The following is a 17,004-nucleotide window of genomic DNA, read 5'->3' on the forward strand; positions in this document are numbered from 1 at the left end:
AGTGTCAAGGGACTCAACAACTCATGGGTCCGGTAAGTTATTTGGATTCCCATTTCCTTTCTAATGGAAAAAGTTGTAGAATTGAATGGAAAAGTTCTAAGTTGGTGACAAAATCTCTCGAGAAAAGGAGGGAACAGTGCCCCGTGTGAGGCTCGAACTCACGACCTTCAGATTATGAGACTGACGCGCTACCTACTGCGCTAACGAGGCAAGCTGTACCTGCAGATCTGCAGAAGTTTATTGTGCATAGCAGAAAACTTTTTTTTTTCATAATGTCACTGAGACATTAGTGCATCTTTTCCCATATGGTCTAGCGGTTAGGATTCCTGGCTCTCACCCAGGTGGCCTGGGTTCGACTCCCGGTATGGGAATGCATCTTTATCTTAGCTACTGCCACCATTCAAAGACTGACACGTGTTTTTCAATCAAAAATGTTTCTGGTAGATTTTCACTTTGCAACAAAAATACTTAACATTGGCGATGCATTATGACTTTTGCAAAAGATTTCCTTTTGTTTCATAGCTTAAGCCTTTTTCAACTACACAGTTTTACACAAAAGTGTCAAGGGACTCAACAAGCCATGTGTCCTGTCTGTCATTAGGGCTCCCATGTTCTTTCTAATCGGAAACAGTTTAGAACTGAATTGGAAAGTTCAGAGTTAGTGACAAAATCTCTTGAGAAAAGGAGGATGCCACGTGTGAGCAAAAAACTCATGATCTTCAAATTATTCAACTGACGTGCCAAAAACCTTGACCATGTAGCGTGTTTCAGCTCCTGTAATGTTTATGTTTTGTATTCAAAGCAAAACACTCTTTTTTTTTTTTTTTTTTTTTTTTTACACCTGTCTTGCTGTTTACTGTACTGCTTACACCATGTGGAGAAATACTTAGTTAGTATTCCTGGTTGACTGGTTCGATTCCTGCTATGGGAGAGACTTTTTTTTGGGGACTAGTGTCCACATTCCAAAGCCAACACGTGCCTTGCAGACAGAATCAGTTTAGGTTGGAACTGCTCTTTGCAGCCAAAAATGCAGACCACCAGGTTTTTTGGATATTTATTTGCACAAAAGCTTATTTGATGTCATATCTCAAACCATTCATATCTCTCACTTTTAATTCCTGGGTGTTAAGGGACTCAACAAGCCTTTATCCCTGTTTGTCATTGGAGCTCCCCTTCCATCAATTGGTGATGTTTTGCTACTGAATGGAAAAGAGCTGTGACTCTCTAGCCAAGATGGTGGCAAAATCAGTTAAGGAAACATGGTACCAGTGCCCCATGTGAGAATCGAACTCATGACCTTCAGATTACGAGACTGACGCGCTACCTGCTGCGCTAACGAGGCAAAATGCACGTAATAATCTGCGGAAGTTGCTTGTGCAAAGCAGTACACCTATTTTTTTTCATATTGTAAGTGAGCTGGCAGTACATCTTCTCCCATATGGTCTAGCGGTTAGGATTCCTGGTTTTCACCCAGGCGGCCCGAGTTCGACTACTGGTATGGGAACGCATCCTTTTCTGCACCGCTGCCAACATTCAAAAACTGACGCGTGTTTTTTAGTCAAACGTATTTCAAGTAGGATTTGTTTTTTTCAGGCAAAAATGCTGAACGCCCGCGTTTTGGCACTTCATTCTGACCCTTCACACAAGATTCAATTTGGATTCGTAGCTCAACTCATTCTCAACCACCCCTTTTTACACTAAAGTGTCAAGGGACTCAACAACTCATGGGTCCGGTAAGTTATTTGGATTCCCATTTCCTTTCTAATGGAAAAAGTTGTAGAATTGAATGGAAAAGTTCTAAGTTGGTGACAAAATCTCTCGAGAAAAGGAGGGAACAGTGCCCCGTGTGAGGCTCGAACTCACGACCTTCAGATTATGAGACTGACGCGCTACCTACTGCGCTAACGAGGCAAGCTGTACCTGCAGATCTGCAGAAGTTTATTGTGCATAGCAGAAAACTTTTTTTTTTCATAATGTCACTGAGACATTAGTACATCTTTTCCCATATGGTCTAGCGGTTAGGATTCCTGGCTCTCACCCAGGTGGCCTGGGTTCGACTCCCGGTATGGGAATGCATCTTTATCTTAGCTACTGCCACCATTCAAAGACTGACACGTGTTTTTCAATCAAAAATGTTTCTGGTAGATTTTCACTTTGCAACAAAAATACTTAACATTGGCGATGCATTATGACTTTTGCAAAAGATTTCCTTTTGTTTCATAGCTTAAGCCTTTTTCAACTACACAGTTTTACACAAAAGTGTCAAGGGACTCAACAAGCCATGTGTCCTGTCTGTCATTAGGGCTCCCATGTTCTTTCTAATCGGAAACAGTTTAGAACTGAATTGGAAAGTTCAGAGTTAGTGACAAAATCTCTTGAGAAAAGGAGGATGCCACGTGTGAGCAAAAAACTCATGATCTTCAAATTATTCAACTGACGTGCCAAAAACCTTGACCATGTAGCGTGTTTCAGCTCTTGTAATGTTGATGTTTTGTATTCAAAGCAAAACACTCTTTTTTTTTTTTTTACACCTGTCTTGCTGTTTACTGTACTGCTTACACCATGTGGAGAAAGACTTAGTTAGTATTCCTGGTTGACTGGTTCGATTCCTGCTATGGGAGAGACTTTTTTTTGGGGACTAGTGTCCACATTCCAAAGCCAACACGTGCCTTGCAGACAGAATCAGTTTAGGTTGGAACTGCTCTTTGCAGCCAAAAATGCAGACCACCAGGTTTTTTGGATATTTATTTGCACAAAAGCTTATTTGATGTCATATCTCAAACCATTCATATCTCTCACTTTTAATTCCTGGGTGTTAAGGGACTCAACAAGCCTTTATCCCTGTTTGTCATTGGAGCTCCCCTTCCATCAATTGGTGATGTTTTGCTACTGAATGGAAAAGAGCTGTGACTCTCTAGCCAAGATGGTGGCAAAATCAGTTAAGGAAACATGGTACCAGTGCCCCATGTGAGAATCGAACTCATGACCTTCAGATTACGAGACTGACGCGCTACCTGCTGCGCTAACGAGGCAAAATGCACGTAATAATCTGCGGAAGTTGCTTGTGCAAAGCAGTACACCTCTTTTTTTTCATATTGTAAGTGAGCTGGCAGTACATCTTCTCCCATATGGTCTAGCGGTTAGGATTCCTGGTTTTCACCCAGGCGGCCCGAGTTCGACTACTGGTATGGGAACGCATCCTTTTCTGCACCGCTGCCAACATTCAAAAACTGACGCGTGTTTTTTAGTCAAACGTATTTCAAGTAGGATTTGTTTTTTTCAGGCAAAAATGCTGAACGCCCGCGTTTTGGCACTTCATTCTGACCCTTCACACAAGATTCAATTTGGATTCGTAGCTCAACTCATTCTCAACCACCCCTTTTTACACTAAAGTGTCAAGGGACTCAACAACTCATGGGTCCGGTAAGTTATTTGGATTCCCATTTCCTTTCTAATGGAAAAAGTTGTAGAATTGAATGGAAAAGTTCTAAGTTGGTGACAAAATCTCTCGAGAAAAGGAGGGAACAGTGCCCCGTGTGAGGCTCGAACTCACGACCTTCAGATTATGAGACTGACGCGCTACCTACTGCGCTAACGAGGTAAGCTGTACCTGCAGATCTGCAGAAGTTTATTGTGCATAGCAGAAAACTTTTTTTTTTCATAATGTCACTGAGACATTAGTGCATCTTTTCCCATATGGTCTAGCGGTTAGGATTCCTGGCTCTCACCCAGGTGGCCTGGGTTCGACTCCCGGTATGGGAATGCATCTTTATCTTAGCTACTGCCACCATTCAAAGACTGACACGTGTTTTTCAATCAAAAATGTTTCTGGTAGATTTTCACTTTGCAACAAAAATACTTAACATTGGCGATGCATTATGACTTTTGCAAAAGATTTCCTTTTGTTTCATAGCTTAAGCCTTTTTCAACTACACAGTTTTACACAAAAGTGTCAAGGGACTCAACAAGCCATGTGTCCTGTCTGTCATTAGGGCTCCCATGTTCTTTCTAATCGGAAACAGTTTAGAACTGAATTGGAAAGTTCAGAGTTAGTGACAAAATCTCTTGAGAAAAGGAGGATGCCACGTGTGAGCAAAAAACTCATGATCTTCAAATTATTCAACTGACGTGCCAAAAACCTTGACCATGTAGCGTGTTTCAGCTCTTGTAATGTTGATGTTTTGTATTCAAAGCAAAACACTCTTTTTTTTTTTTTTTTTTTTTTTTTACACCTGTCTTGCTGTTTACTGTACTGCTTACACCATGTGGAGAAAGACTTAGTTAGTATTCCTGGTTGACTGGTTCGATTCCTGCTATGGGAGAGACTTTTTTTTGGGGACTAGTGTCCACATTCCAAAGCCAACACGTGCCTTGCAGACAGAATCAGTTTAGGTTGGAACTGCTCTTTGCAGCCAAAAATGCAGACCACCAGGTTTTTTGGATATTTATTTGCACAAAAGCTTATTTGATGTCATATCTCAAACCATTCATATCTCTCACTTTTAATTCCTGGGTGTTAAGGGACTCAACAAGCCTTTATCCCTGTTTGTCATTGGAGCTCCCCTTCCATCAATTGGTGATGTTTTGCTACTGAATGGAAAAGAGCTGTGACTCTCTAGCCAAGATGGTGGCAAAATCAGTTAAGGAAACATGGTACCAGTGCCCCATGTGAGAATCGAACTCATGACCTTCAGATTACGAGACTGACGCGCTACCTGCTGCGCTAACGAGGCAAAATGCACGTAATAATCTGCGGAAGTTGCTTGTGCAAAGCAGTACACCTCTTTTTTTTCATATTGTAAGTGAGCTGGCAGTACATCTTCTCCCATATGGTCTAGCGGTTAGGATTCCTGGTTTTCACCCAGGCGGCCCGGGTTCGACTACTGGTATGGGAACGCATCCTTTTCTGCACCGCTGCCAACATTCAAAAACTGACGCGTGTTTTTTAGTCAAACGTATTTCAAGTAGGATTTGTTTTTTTCAGGCAAAAATGCTGAACGCCCGCGTTTTGGCACTTCATTCTGACCCTTCACACAAGATTCAATTTGGATTCGTAGCTCAACTCATTCTCAACCACCCCTTTTTACACTAAAGTGTCAAGGGACTCAACAACTCATGGGTCCGGTAAGTTATTTGGATTCCCATTTCCTTTCTAATGGAAAAAGTTGTAGAATTGAATGGAAAAGTTCTAAGTTGGTGACAAAATCTCTCGAGAAAAGGAGGGAACAGTGCCCCGTGTGAGGCTCGAACTCACGACCTTCAGATTATGAGACTGACGCGCTACCTACTGCGCTAACGAGGCAAGCTGTACCTGCAGATCTGCAGAAGTTTATTGTGCATAGCAGAAAACTTTTTTTTTTCATAATGTCACTGAGACATTAGTGCATCTTTTCCCATATGGTCTAGCGGTTAGGATTCCTGGCTCTCACCCAGGTGGCCTGGGTTCGACTCCCGGTATGGGAATGCATCTTTATCTTAGCTACTGCCACCATTCAAAGACTGACACGTGTTTTTCAATCAAAAATGTTTCTGGTAGATTTTCACTTTGCAACAAAAATACTTAACATTGGCGATGCATTATGACTTTTGCAAAAGATTTCCTTTTGTTTCATAGCTTAAGCCTTTTTCAACTACACAGTTTTACACAAAAGTGTCAAGGGACTCAACAAGCCATGTGTCCTGTCTGTCATTAGGGCTCCCATGTTCTTTCTAATCGGAAACAGTTTAGAACTGAATTGGAAAGTTCAGAGTTAGTGACAAAATCTCTTGAGAAAAGGAGGATGCCACGTGTGAGCAAAAAACTCATGATCTTCAAATTATTCAACTGACGTGCCAAAAACCTTGACCATGTAGCGTGTTTCAGCTCCTGTAATGTTTATGTTTTGTATTCAAAGCAAAACACTCTTTTTTTTTTTTTTTTTTTTTTTTTACACCTGTCTTGCTGTTTACTGTACTGCTTACACCATGTGGAGAAATACTTAGTTAGTATTCCTGGTTGACTGGTTCGATTCCTGCTATGGGAGAGACTTTTTTTTGGGGACTAGTGTCCACATTCCAAAGCCAACACGTGCCTTGCAGACAGAATCAGTTTAGGTTGGAACTGCTCTTTGCAGCCAAAAATGCAGACCACCAGGTTTTTTGGATATTTATTTGCACAAAAGCTTATTTGATGTCATATCTCAAACCATTCATATCTCTCACTTTTAATTCCTGGGTGTTAAGGGACTCAACAAGCCTTTATCCCTGTTTGTCATTGGAGCTCCCCTTCCATCAATTGGTGATGTTTTGCTACTGAATGGAAAAGAGCTGTGACTCTCTAGCCAAGATGGTGGCAAAATCAGTTAAGGAAACATGGTACCAGTGCCCCATGTGAGAATCGAACTCATGACCTTCAGATTACGAGACTGACGCGCTACCTGCTGCGCTAACGAGGCAAAATGCACGTAATAATCTGCGGAAGTTGCTTGTGCAAAGCAGTACACCTATTTTTTTTCATATTGTAAGTGAGCTGGCAGTACATCTTCTCCCATATGGTCTAGCGGTTAGGATTCCTGGTTTTCACCCAGGCGGCCCGAGTTCGACTACTGGTATGGGAACGCATCCTTTTCTGCACCGCTGCCAACATTCAAAAACTGACGCGTGTTTTTTAGTCAAACGTATTTCAAGTAGGATTTGTTTTTTTCAGGCAAAAATGCTGAACGCCCGCGTTTTGGCACTTCATTCTGACCCTTCACACAAGATTCAATTTGGATTCGTAGCTCAACTCATTCTCAACCACCCCTTTTTACACTAAAGTGTCAAGGGACTCAACAACTCATGGGTCCGGTAAGTTATTTGGATTCCCATTTCCTTTCTAATGGAAAAAGTTGTAGAATTGAATGGAAAAGTTCTAAGTTGGTGACAAAATCTCTCGAGAAAAGGAGGGAACAGTGCCCCGTGTGAGGCTCGAACTCACGACCTTCAGATTATGAGACTGACGCGCTACCTACTGCGCTAACGAGGCAAGCTGTACCTGCAGATCTGCAGAAGTTTATTGTGCATAGCAGAAAACTTTTTTTTTTCATAATGTCACTGAGACATTAGTACATCTTTTCCCATATGGTCTAGCGGTTAGGATTCCTGGCTCTCACCCAGGTGGCCTGGGTTCGACTCCCGGTATGGGAATGCATCTTTATCTTAGCTACTGCCACCATTCAAAGACTGACACGTGTTTTTCAATCAAAAATGTTTCTGGTAGATTTTCACTTTGCAACAAAAATACTTAACATTGGCGATGCATTATGACTTTTGCAAAAGATTTCCTTTTGTTTCATAGCTTAAGCCTTTTTCAACTACACAGTTTTACACAAAAGTGTCAAGGGACTCAACAAGCCATGTGTCCTGTCTGTCATTAGGGCTCCCATGTTCTTTCTAATCGGAAACAGTTTAGAACTGAATTGGAAAGTTCAGAGTTAGTGACAAAATCTCTTGAGAAAAGGAGGATGCCACGTGTGAGCAAAAAACTCATGATCTTCAAATTATTCAACTGACGTGCCAAAAACCTTGACCATGTAGCGTGTTTCAGCTCTTGTAATGTTGATGTTTTGTATTCAAAGCAAAACACTCTTTTTTTTTTTTTTACACCTGTCTTGCTGTTTACTGTACTGCTTACACCATGTGGAGAAAGACTTAGTTAGTATTCCTGGTTGACTGGTTCGATTCCTGCTATGGGAGAGACTTTTTTTTGGGGACTAGTGTCCACATTCCAAAGCCAACACGTGCCTTGCAGACAGAATCAGTTTAGGTTGGAACTGCTCTTTGCAGCCAAAAATGCAGACCACCAGGTTTTTTGGATATTTATTTGCACAAAAGCTTATTTGATGTCATATCTCAAACCATTCATATCTCTCACTTTTAATTCCTGGGTGTTAAGGGACTCAACAAGCCTTTATCCCTGTTTGTCATTGGAGCTCCCCTTCCATCAATTGGTGATGTTTTGCTACTGAATGGAAAAGAGCTGTGACTCTCTAGCCAAGATGGTGGCAAAATCAGTTAAGGAAACATGGTACCAGTGCCCCATGTGAGAATCGAACTCATGACCTTCAGATTACGAGACTGACGCGCTACCTGCTGCGCTAACGAGGCAAAATGCACGTAATAATCTGCGGAAGTTGCTTGTGCAAAGCAGTACACCTCTTTTTTTTCATATTGTAAGTGAGCTGGCAGTACATCTTCTCCCATATGGTCTAGCGGTTAGGATTCCTGGTTTTCACCCAGGCGGCCCGAGTTCGACTACTGGTATGGGAACGCATCCTTTTCTGCACCGCTGCCAACATTCAAAAACTGACGCGTGTTTTTTAGTCAAACGTATTTCAAGTAGGATTTGTTTTTTTCAGGCAAAAATGCTGAACGCCCGCGTTTTGGCACTTCATTCTGACCCTTCACACAAGATTCAATTTGGATTCGTAGCTCAACTCATTCTCAACCACCCCTTTTTACACTAAAGTGTCAAGGGACTCAACAACTCATGGGTCCGGTAAGTTATTTGGATTCCCATTTCCTTTCTAATGGAAAAAGTTGTAGAATTGAATGGAAAAGTTCTAAGTTGGTGACAAAATCTCTCGAGAAAAGGAGGGAACAGTGCCCCGTGTGAGGCTCGAACTCACGACCTTCAGATTATGAGACTGACGCGCTACCTACTGCGCTAACGAGGTAAGCTGTACCTGCAGATCTGCAGAAGTTTATTGTGCATAGCAGAAAACTTTTTTTTTTCATAATGTCACTGAGACATTAGTGCATCTTTTCCCATATGGTCTAGCGGTTAGGATTCCTGGCTCTCACCCAGGTGGCCTGGGTTCGACTCCCGGTATGGGAATGCATCTTTATCTTAGCTACTGCCACCATTCAAAGACTGACACGTGTTTTTCAATCAAAAATGTTTCTGGTAGATTTTCACTTTGCAACAAAAATACTTAACATTGGCGATGCATTATGACTTTTGCAAAAGATTTCCTTTTGTTTCATAGCTTAAGCCTTTTTCAACTACACAGTTTTACACAAAAGTGTCAAGGGACTCAACAAGCCATGTGTCCTGTCTGTCATTAGGGCTCCCATGTTCTTTCTAATCGGAAACAGTTTAGAACTGAATTGGAAAGTTCAGAGTTAGTGACAAAATCTCTTGAGAAAAGGAGGATGCCACGTGTGAGCAAAAAACTCATGATCTTCAAATTATTCAACTGACGTGCCAAAAACCTTGACCATGTAGCGTGTTTCAGCTCTTGTAATGTTGATGTTTTGTATTCAAAGCAAAACACTCTTTTTTTTTTTTTTTTTTTTTTTTTACACCTGTCTTGCTGTTTACTGTACTGCTTACACCATGTGGAGAAAGACTTAGTTAGTATTCCTGGTTGACTGGTTCGATTCCTGCTATGGGAGAGACTTTTTTTTGGGGACTAGTGTCCACATTCCAAAGCCAACACGTGCCTTGCAGACAGAATCAGTTTAGGTTGGAACTGCTCTTTGCAGCCAAAAATGCAGACCACCAGGTTTTTTGGATATTTATTTGCACAAAAGCTTATTTGATGTCATATCTCAAACCATTCATATCTCTCACTTTTAATTCCTGGGTGTTAAGGGACTCAACAAGCCTTTATCCCTGTTTGTCATTGGAGCTCCCCTTCCATCAATTGGTGATGTTTTGCTACTGAATGGAAAAGAGCTGTGACTCTCTAGCCAAGATGGTGGCAAAATCAGTTAAGGAAACATGGTACCAGTGCCCCATGTGAGAATCGAACTCATGACCTTCAGATTACGAGACTGACGCGCTACCTGCTGCGCTAACGAGGCAAAATGCACGTAATAATCTGCGGAAGTTGCTTGTGCAAAGCAGTACACCTCTTTTTTTTCATATTGTAAGTGAGCTGGCAGTACATCTTCTCCCATATGGTCTAGCGGTTAGGATTCCTGGTTTTCACCCAGGCGGCCCGGGTTCGACTACTGGTATGGGAACGCATCCTTTTCTGCACCGCTGCCAACATTCAAAAACTGACGCGTGTTTTTTAGTCAAACGTATTTCAAGTAGGATTTGTTTTTTTCAGGCAAAAATGCTGAACGCCCGCGTTTTGGCACTTCATTCTGACCCTTCACACAAGATTCAATTTGGATTCGTAGCTCAACTCATTCTCAACCACCCCTTTTTACACTAAAGTGTCAAGGGACTCAACAACTCATGGGTCCGGTAAGTTATTTGGATTCCCATTTCCTTTCTAATGGAAAAAGTTGTAGAATTGAATGGAAAAGTTCTAAGTTGGTGACAAAATCTCTCGAGAAAAGGAGGGAACAGTGCCCCGTGTGAGGCTCGAACTCACGACCTTCAGATTATGAGACTGACGCGCTACCTACTGCGCTAACGAGGCAAGCTGTACCTGCAGATCTGCAGAAGTTTATTGTGCATAGCAGAAAACTTTTTTTTTTCATAATGTCACTGAGACATTAGTGCATCTTTTCCCATATGGTCTAGCGGTTAGGATTCCTGGCTCTCACCCAGGTGGCCTGGGTTCGACTCCCGGTATGGGAATGCATCTTTATCTTAGCTACTGCCACCATTCAAAGACTGACACGTGTTTTTCAATCAAAAATGTTTCTGGTAGATTTTCACTTTGCAACAAAAATACTTAACATTGGCGATGCATTATGACTTTTGCAAAAGATTTCCTTTTGTTTCATAGCTTAAGCCTTTTTCAACTACACAGTTTTACACAAAAGTGTCAAGGGACTCAACAAGCCATGTGTCCTGTCTGTCATTAGGGCTCCCATGTTCTTTCTAATCGGAAACAGTTTAGAACTGAATTGGAAAGTTCAGAGTTAGTGACAAAATCTCTTGAGAAAAGGAGGATGCCACGTGTGAGCAAAAAACTCATGATCTTCAAATTATTCAACTGACGTGCCAAAAACCTTGACCATGTAGCGTGTTTCAGCTCCTGTAATGTTTATGTTTTGTATTCAAAGCAAAACACTCTTTTTTTTTTTTTTTTTTTTTTTTTACACCTGTCTTGCTGTTTACTGTACTGCTTACACCATGTGGAGAAATACTTAGTTAGTATTCCTGGTTGACTGGTTCGATTCCTGCTATGGGAGAGACTTTTTTTTGGGGACTAGTGTCCACATTCCAAAGCCAACACGTGCCTTGCAGACAGAATCAGTTTAGGTTGGAACTGCTCTTTGCAGCCAAAAATGCAGACCACCAGGTTTTTTGGATATTTATTTGCACAAAAGCTTATTTGATGTCATATCTCAAACCATTCATATCTCTCACTTTTAATTCCTGGGTGTTAAGGGACTCAACAAGCCTTTATCCCTGTTTGTCATTGGAGCTCCCCTTCCATCAATTGGTGATGTTTTGCTACTGAATGGAAAAGAGCTGTGACTCTCTAGCCAAGATGGTGGCAAAATCAGTTAAGGAAACATGGTACCAGTGCCCCATGTGAGAATCGAACTCATGACCTTCAGATTACGAGACTGACGCGCTACCTGCTGCGCTAACGAGGCAAAATGCACGTAATAATCTGCGGAAGTTGCTTGTGCAAAGCAGTACACCTATTTTTTTTCATATTGTAAGTGAGCTGGCAGTACATCTTCTCCCATATGGTCTAGCGGTTAGGATTCCTGGTTTTCACCCAGGCGGCCCGAGTTCGACTACTGGTATGGGAACGCATCCTTTTCTGCACCGCTGCCAACATTCAAAAACTGACGCGTGTTTTTTAGTCAAACGTATTTCAAGTAGGATTTGTTTTTTTCAGGCAAAAATGCTGAACGCCCGCGTTTTGGCACTTCATTCTGACCCTTCACACAAGATTCAATTTGGATTCGTAGCTCAACTCATTCTCAACCACCCCTTTTTACACTAAAGTGTCAAGGGACTCAACAACTCATGGGTCCGGTAAGTTATTTGGATTCCCATTTCCTTTCTAATGGAAAAAGTTGTAGAATTGAATGGAAAAGTTCTAAGTTGGTGACAAAATCTCTCGAGAAAAGGAGGGAACAGTGCCCCGTGTGAGGCTCGAACTCACGACCTTCAGATTATGAGACTGACGCGCTACCTACTGCGCTAACGAGGCAAGCTGTACCTGCAGATCTGCAGAAGTTTATTGTGCATAGCAGAAAACTTTTTTTTTTCATAATGTCACTGAGACATTAGTACATCTTTTCCCATATGGTCTAGCGGTTAGGATTCCTGGCTCTCACCCAGGTGGCCTGGGTTCGACTCCCGGTATGGGAATGCATCTTTATCTTAGCTACTGCCACCATTCAAAGACTGACACGTGTTTTTCAATCAAAAATGTTTCTGGTAGATTTTCACTTTGCAACAAAAATACTTAACATTGGCGATGCATTATGACTTTTGCAAAAGATTTCCTTTTGTTTCATAGCTTAAGCCTTTTTCAACTACACAGTTTTACACAAAAGTGTCAAGGGACTCAACAAGCCATGTGTCCTGTCTGTCATTAGGGCTCCCATGTTCTTTCTAATCGGAAACAGTTTAGAACTGAATTGGAAAGTTCAGAGTTAGTGACAAAATCTCTTGAGAAAAGGAGGATGCCACGTGTGAGCAAAAAACTCATGATCTTCAAATTATTCAACTGACGTGCCAAAAACCTTGACCATGTAGCGTGTTTCAGCTCTTGTAATGTTGATGTTTTGTATTCAAAGCAAAACACTCTTTTTTTTTTTTTTACACCTGTCTTGCTGTTTACTGTACTGCTTACACCATGTGGAGAAAGACTTAGTTAGTATTCCTGGTTGACTGGTTCGATTCCTGCTATGGGAGAGACTTTTTTTTGGGGACTAGTGTCCACATTCCAAAGCCAACACGTGCCTTGCAGACAGAATCAGTTTAGGTTGGAACTGCTCTTTGCAGCCAAAAATGCAGACCACCAGGTTTTTTGGATATTTATTTGCACAAAAGCTTATTTGATGTCATATCTCAAACCATTCATATCTCTCACTTTTAATTCCTGGGTGTTAAGGGACTCAACAAGCCTTTATCCCTGTTTGTCATTGGAGCTCCCCTTCCATCAATTGGTGATGTTTTGCTACTGAATGGAAAAGAGCTGTGACTCTCTAGCCAAGATGGTGGCAAAATCAGTTAAGGAAACATGGTACCAGTGCCCCATGTGAGAATCGAACTCATGACCTTCAGATTACGAGACTGACGCGCTACCTGCTGCGCTAACGAGGCAAAATGCACGTAATAATCTGCGGAAGTTGCTTGTGCAAAGCAGTACACCTCTTTTTTTTCATATTGTAAGTGAGCTGGCAGTACATCTTCTCCCATATGGTCTAGCGGTTAGGATTCCTGGTTTTCACCCAGGCGGCCCGGGTTCGACTACTGGTATGGGAACGCATCCTTTTCTGCACCGCTGCCAACATTCAAAAACTGACGCGTGTTTTTTAGTCAAACGTATTTCAAGTAGGATTTGTTTTTTTCAGGCAAAAATGCTGAACGCCCACGTTTTGGCACTTCATTCTGACCCTTCACACAAGATTCAATTTGGATTCGTAGCTCAACTCATTCTCAACCACCCCTTTTTACACTAAAGTGTCAAGGGACTCAACAACTCATGGGTCCGGTAAGTTATTTGGATTCCCATTTCCTTTCTAATGGAAAAAGTTGTAGAATTGAATGGAAAAGTTCTAAGTTGGTGACAAAATCTCTCGAGAAAAGGAGGGAACAGTGCCCCGTGTGAGGCTCGAACTCACGACCTTCAGATTATGAGACTGACGCGCTACCTACTGCGCTAACGAGGCAAGCTGTACCTGCAGATCTGCAGAAGTTTATTGTGCATAGCAGAAAACTTTTTTTTTTCATAATGTCACTGAGACATTAGTGCATCTTTTCCCATATGGTCTAGCGGTTAGGATTCCTGGCTCTCACCCAGGTGGCCTGGGTTCGACTCCCGGTATGGGAATGCATCTTTATCTTAGCTACTGCCACCATTCAAAGACTGACACGTGTTTTTCAATCAAAAATGTTTCTGGTAGATTTTCACTTTGCAACAAAAATACTTAACATTGGCGATGCATTATGACTTTTGCAAAAGATTTCCTTTTGTTTCATAGCTTAAGCCTTTTTCAACTACACAGTTTTACACAAAAGTGTCAAGGGACTCAACAAGCCATGTGTCCTGTCTGTCATTAGGGCTCCCATGTTCTTTCTAATCGGAAACAGTTTAGAACTGAATTGGAAAGTTCAGAGTTAGTGACAAAATCTCTTGAGAAAAGGAGGATGCCACGTGTGAGCAAAAAACTCATGATCTTCAAATTATTCAACTGACGTGCCAAAAACCTTGACCATGTAGCGTGTTTCAGCTCCTGTAATGTTTATGTTTTGTATTCAAAGCAAAACACTCTTTTTTTTTTTTTTTTTTTTTTTTTACACCTGTCTTGCTGTTTACTGTACTGCTTACACCATGTGGAGAAATACTTAGTTAGTATTCCTGGTTGACTGGTTCGATTCCTGCTATGGGAGAGACTTTTTTTTGGGGACTAGTGTCCACATTCCAAAGCCAACACGTGCCTTGCAGACAGAATCAGTTTAGGTTGGAACTGCTCTTTGCAGCCAAAAATGCAGACCACCAGGTTTTTTGGATATTTATTTGCACAAAAGCTTATTTGATGTCATATCTCAAACCATTCATATCTCTCACTTTTAATTCCTGGGTGTTAAGGGACTCAACAAGCCTTTATCCCTGTTTGTCATTGGAGCTCCCCTTCCATCAATTGGTGATGTTTTGCTACTGAATGGAAAAGAGCTGTGACTCTCTAGCCAAGATGGTGGCAAAATCAGTTAAGGAAACATGGTACCAGTGCCCCATGTGAGAATCGAACTCATGACCTTCAGATTACGAGACTGACGCGCTACCTGCTGCGCTAACGAGGCAAAATGCACGTAATAATCTGCGGAAGTTGCTTGTGCAAAGCAGTACACCTATTTTTTTTCATATTGTAAGTGAGCTGGCAGTACATCTTCTCCCATATGGTCTAGCGGTTAGGATTCCTGGTTTTCACCCAGGCGGCCCGAGTTCGACTACTGGTATGGGAACGCATCCTTTTCTGCACCGCTGCCAACATTCAAAAACTGACGCGTGTTTTTTAGTCAAACGTATTTCAAGTAGGATTTGTTTTTTTCAGGCAAAAATGCTGAACGCCCGCGTTTTGGCACTTCATTCTGACCCTTCACACAAGATTCAATTTGGATTCGTAGCTCAACTCATTCTCAACCACCCCTTTTTACACTAAAGTGTCAAGGGACTCAACAACTCATGGGTCCGGTAAGTTATTTGGATTCCCATTTCCTTTCTAATGGAAAAAGTTGTAGAATTGAATGGAAAAGTTCTAAGTTGGTGACAAAATCTCTCGAGAAAAGGAGGGAACAGTGCCCCGTGTGAGGCTCGAACTCACGACCTTCAGATTATGAGACTGACGCGCTACCTACTGCGCTAACGAGGCAAGCTGTACCTGCAGATCTGCAGAAGTTTATTGTGCATAGCAGAAAACTTTTTTTTTTCATAATGTCACTGAGACATTAGTACATCTTTTCCCATATGGTCTAGCGGTTAGGATTCCTGGCTCTCACCCAGGTGGCCTGGGTTCGACTCCCGGTATGGGAATGCATCTTTATCTTAGCTACTGCCACCATTCAAAGACTGACACGTGTTTTTCAATCAAAAATGTTTCTGGTAGATTTTCACTTTGCAACAAAAATACTTAACATTGGCGATGCATTATGACTTTTGCAAAAGATTTCCTTTTGTTTCATAGCTTAAGCCTTTTTCAACTACACAGTTTTACACAAAAGTGTCAAGGGACTCAACAAGCCATGTGTCCTGTCTGTCATTAGGGCTCCCATGTTCTTTCTAATCGGAAACAGTTTAGAACTGAATTGGAAAGTTCAGAGTTAGTGACAAAATCTCTTGAGAAAAGGAGGATGCCACGTGTGAGCAAAAAACTCATGATCTTCAAATTATTCAACTGACGTGCCAAAAACCTTGACCATGTAGCGTGTTTCAGCTCTTGTAATGTTGATGTTTTGTATTCAAAGCAAAACACTCTTTTTTTTTTTTTTACACCTGTCTTGCTGTTTACTGTACTGCTTACACCATGTGGAGAAAGACTTAGTTAGTATTCCTGGTTGACTGGTTCGATTCCTGCTATGGGAGAGACTTTTTTTTGGGGACTAGTGTCCACATTCCAAAGCCAACACGTGCCTTGCAGACAGAATCAGTTTAGGTTGGAACTGCTCTTTGCAGCCAAAAATGCAGACCACCAGGTTTTTTGGATATTTATTTGCACAAAAGCTTATTTGATGTCATATCTCAAACCATTCATATCTCTCACTTTTAATTCCTGGGTGTTAAGGGACTCAACAAGCCTTTATCCCTGTTTGTCATTGGAGCTCCCCTTCCATCAATTGGTGATGTTTTGCTACTGAATGGAAAAGAGCTGTGACTCTCTAGCCAAGATGGTGGCAAAATCAGTTAAGGAAACATGGTACCAGTGCCCCATGTGAGAATCGAACTCATGACCTTCAGATTACGAGACTGACGCGCTACCTGCTGCGCTAACGAGGCAAAATGCACGTAATAATCTGCGGAAGTTGCTTGTGCAAAGCAGTACACCTATTTTTTTTCATATTGTAAGTGAGCTGGCAGTACATCTTCTCCCATATGGTCTAGCGGTTAGGATTCCTGGTTTTCACCCAGGCGGCCCGAGTTCGACTACTGGTATGGGAACGCATCCTTTTCTGCACCGCTGCCAACATTCAAAAACTGACGCGTGTTTTTTAGTCAAACGTATTTCAAGTAGGATTTGTTTTTTTCAGGCAAAAATGCTGAACGCCCGCGTTTTGGCACTTCATTCTGACCCTTCACACAAGATTCAATTTGGATTCGTAGCTCAACTCATTCTCAACCACCCCTTTTTACACTAAAGTGTCAAGGGACTCAACAACTCATGGGTCCGGTAAGT

The 17,004-nt window shown here is 41.8% G+C and overlaps 8 non-coding genes across 8 annotated transcripts; all 8 read right to left on the bottom strand.

Annotated features, from left to right (window-relative positions):
- Window positions 1-137: 137 nt before the first annotated feature.
- Window positions 138-210, bottom strand: TRNAM-CAU (transfer RNA methionine (anticodon CAU)). The gene has a single exon. It is a non-coding gene; the product is annotated as a tRNA-Met (tRNA).
- A 1,628-nt stretch (window positions 211-1,838) lies between these two features.
- Window positions 1,839-1,911, bottom strand: TRNAM-CAU (transfer RNA methionine (anticodon CAU)). The gene has a single exon. It is a non-coding gene; the product is annotated as a tRNA-Met (tRNA).
- Window positions 1,912-5,229: 3,318 nt separating this feature from the next.
- Window positions 5,230-5,302, bottom strand: TRNAM-CAU (transfer RNA methionine (anticodon CAU)). The gene has a single exon. It is a non-coding gene; the product is annotated as a tRNA-Met (tRNA).
- Window positions 5,303-6,930: 1,628 nt separating this feature from the next.
- TRNAM-CAU (transfer RNA methionine (anticodon CAU)) lies at window positions 6,931-7,003 on the bottom strand. The gene has a single exon. It is a non-coding gene; the product is annotated as a tRNA-Met (tRNA).
- Window positions 7,004-10,321: 3,318 nt separating this feature from the next.
- On the bottom strand, window positions 10,322-10,394 carry TRNAM-CAU (transfer RNA methionine (anticodon CAU)). Its single transcript has one exon. It is a non-coding gene; the product is annotated as a tRNA-Met (tRNA).
- A 1,628-nt stretch (window positions 10,395-12,022) lies between these two features.
- On the bottom strand, window positions 12,023-12,095 carry TRNAM-CAU (transfer RNA methionine (anticodon CAU)). The gene has a single exon. It is a non-coding gene; the product is annotated as a tRNA-Met (tRNA).
- Window positions 12,096-13,712: 1,617 nt separating this feature from the next.
- TRNAM-CAU (transfer RNA methionine (anticodon CAU)) lies at window positions 13,713-13,785 on the bottom strand. The gene has a single exon. It is a non-coding gene; the product is annotated as a tRNA-Met (tRNA).
- Window positions 13,786-15,413: 1,628 nt separating this feature from the next.
- Window positions 15,414-15,486, bottom strand: TRNAM-CAU (transfer RNA methionine (anticodon CAU)). Its single transcript has one exon. It is a non-coding gene; the product is annotated as a tRNA-Met (tRNA).
- Between the last annotated feature and the right edge of the window lie 1,518 nt (window positions 15,487-17,004).

This window comes from Phyllobates terribilis, unplaced genomic scaffold (assembly GCF_046119375.1).
Source record: "Phyllobates terribilis strain yellow unplaced genomic scaffold, ASM4611937v1 Scaffold_11__3_contigs__length_659146591, whole genome shotgun sequence".
Classification (NCBI taxonomy): Eukaryota; Metazoa; Chordata; class Amphibia; order Anura; family Dendrobatidae; genus Phyllobates; species Phyllobates terribilis.